We start from the raw sequence: 2,785 nt of genomic DNA, 5'->3' as shown, positions 1-2,785 counted from the left end.
GGGTTTGAAGTGAAATGTTTTGTGCTGAAGCTAATTTGGGGCCATTCCTGTACTAGTGCCCTGTCAAGATGACAGTCTAGAACCATGCACCTTAGTCCCAGCCTCTGCTGGCTTGGACATGGCTTGGGCACAGCTAGTTGCGAAGGGCAGACTTTTGCAAGGGGGAGGGTTCTCAAACACACTTCAGCTACATCTACATTGCACATTGTTGCGCAATAAGATATGCAAATGAGGCACATGGATGAATATTGCCACATCTCATTTGCATATCTAATGAGCTGCCATTTTTGCAGCACAGGCTTTTGCCCAAGAAGGAGCTGTCTACACTGCTCTTTCTTGTGCAAAAAAAAAACAAAACAAAAAAAAAAACACCCTTCTTGCGCAGAGCTGTTCTTCCTGAACATAAGCAGCACAGCTCTGCGCAAGAGGGGCTTTTTTGCACAAGAAGGAGCAGTGTGGACAGCTCCTTCTTGCGCAAAAGCCCGTGCTGCAAAAATGGCAGCTCATTAGGTATGCAAATGAGACAGCAATATTCATCCCCATGCCTCATTTGCATATCTTATTGCACAACCATGCACAGTGTAGATGTAGCCTTCAGGTTTTCATCTTAAAGTACTGACCTGCTTCTGCTCTACGGTGCCCAGCACTGAAAGCCCTCACAAAGCATTGCAGCATAGAGCTGGTAAAGTAGGATAAACATCACAACTCCTTGGATGGCTGAAATCACAAACATTTCATGCACAATCTCAGTGCTGAGGTTATGGTTAATGGAAGTGCTTTGATGTACTAACTAAAGCAGCGGGTCTCTCCCAGCTGATTTAAATCCAAGGCATGATCAAGCACTGTTGTCCTTCACTGTTTCCTCCATTGGGAGGGACACTTCCCTTCTACTGAGGGGAACTTGTTCTGTTTGCTAGTTTCAGCTTTCATACCTTCTTGCAGTTGATGTGTTTTATGGAGCTCTAGCTACACAGCCTGTATGTCATTTAACTTGTCTAGGTCCTTGCACTGGGAGTGGGCTACAGCAGTTCTTACTCATCTTTCCTGTGGACACCATCCTCAGCCCCCATAGTCTTGCTCTGCTGGAACCACGACAGGGGCAGCAGGTTTGCAGAAACTTTGGTGGTGCTCAAAGCCTGCACCCCTCTCCTACCCCAACTTCCTCCCTCCTACCTAAGGCTTGGACAGGGAGGTTGGGTGCAGGCTGTGAATTGGGATAAGGGTGCAGGAGAGAGTGAGGAGGGCAGGATCTGAGAGGGAAAGTGGGGCTAGAGGGAGAGTGGCTGCAGCACTTACCTGGGATATGCCCCCCCCCCCATCCCCAGCAGCTTCTAGGTGGGGTAAGAGGAGGCTCATTGTGCACTGCTGCCTGCAGACATCACTCTTGCAGCTTTGCAGTGGCCTCAGGGGCATTTAGGGCAGGAGCAGCACATGGAGCCACACCACTCCGGGGGGGGGGGGGGCGGGCTGCAGGGATACACATGCCAGCAGCTGGGCAGAATGAGCAGCCAGAAGCTCCTCTTAACTCCAGGGGAAGGAGAATGCACAGGGGCAAAAGGAGGGGATGGGAGTCATAGCCCCAGACTTTGCTGGAGCCAGGTCTCCAGCCAGGAATTGCCATTACTTTCCTCTTAGAATAATCCTAAGGCTACGGACACTGGAATGACACACCAGGCAGGTGGGACTGTTCCCTCATGACGATCTACTTCTAGCACTGCACAATGAGAGGAATGCATTTACAGAAATATTGTAGCAGCCAGCTGGGATTTTCCAGATGATATATAAGACTTTTTCCTGTCCCTCATGACATTTAAGGAGATACCTAGAGCACCCCATGGCAGCTGTGCATCCCACTTGTGGGAATAGCCAGGCAACTAGGGGCTTATTTTGGGGAGGAGGTTGCCCTCTGGGAATCCCAACACCCACCAGATGAAAGAACCACACATGCAACCGTTACCAGTCCTACATGCAGGCTTGGGGGTAGCTCTCGTAAGCAGGGCTGGGGCAGAACTTTGCTGGGCTGTAGTCTAGGAGATGGCCACCTGCACAACACATTGCATGATGCAGGTTACGGAACACGCTCTGCACAGTTATCCTCTTAATTTCTCTTGATTGAATCCTCTACAGCCTGTTAACTGAATAAACAAATCAGAAATGGAGGGGGGAGAGGGGGATGGAATCGCCAGTCAGCCCAGCCTAAGGCTCAGTTTCTCTAGTGTCTCCTAGGGTTGATAATCCCATTTCAGGGTAGATCAGAACAAATCATTTCAAGCACAGGCCACTGCTTCATTCACACGTCACTCACTGGGGCTTCTCACTGGCACCAAATTCACTACCAGCCAGAGGACAGTGCTGCACTCCGTCAAAGCAGTTCTCAGGTTATCAAACTAACATGAGAGGCAGGTCGGGCTGTTTCTCCCTACACATGCCATTGTAGAGCATGTTTTCTTCCTTCTCCTCACCTTTCTATACTACAGGCTTAAACCCCAGTACTGCAACTGCTCAGGAGGAACGTAGAACAGGAAGAATCTATTACTAGTATACCAGTCAGAATCTTCCCCATTCACCTGAGCTGGCCGCTGGATCCTTCCTTCACTGTTTATGCTCGCACACTTCTCTTGTTATTAAAGCCCTCTCTCTGTTTTGCCAGATTCATTGCTGGCTTTCCTAGACACTGCCCTTCTCTAAAATTTAGAGGTCAAATGAAGTATTTCCACATATCCTCTCATGCCTTGGCTGCAGTGACAACTCAGTTACTGTAAAAACTGGAACAATTTCTCACTGT

Source organism: Pelodiscus sinensis, chromosome 15 (assembly GCF_052426305.1).
Source record: "Pelodiscus sinensis isolate ZL-2025 chromosome 15, ASM5242630v1, whole genome shotgun sequence".
Classification (NCBI taxonomy): Eukaryota; Metazoa; Chordata; order Testudines; family Trionychidae; genus Pelodiscus; species Pelodiscus sinensis.
Note: the sequence above shows the minus strand (reverse complement) of the source record.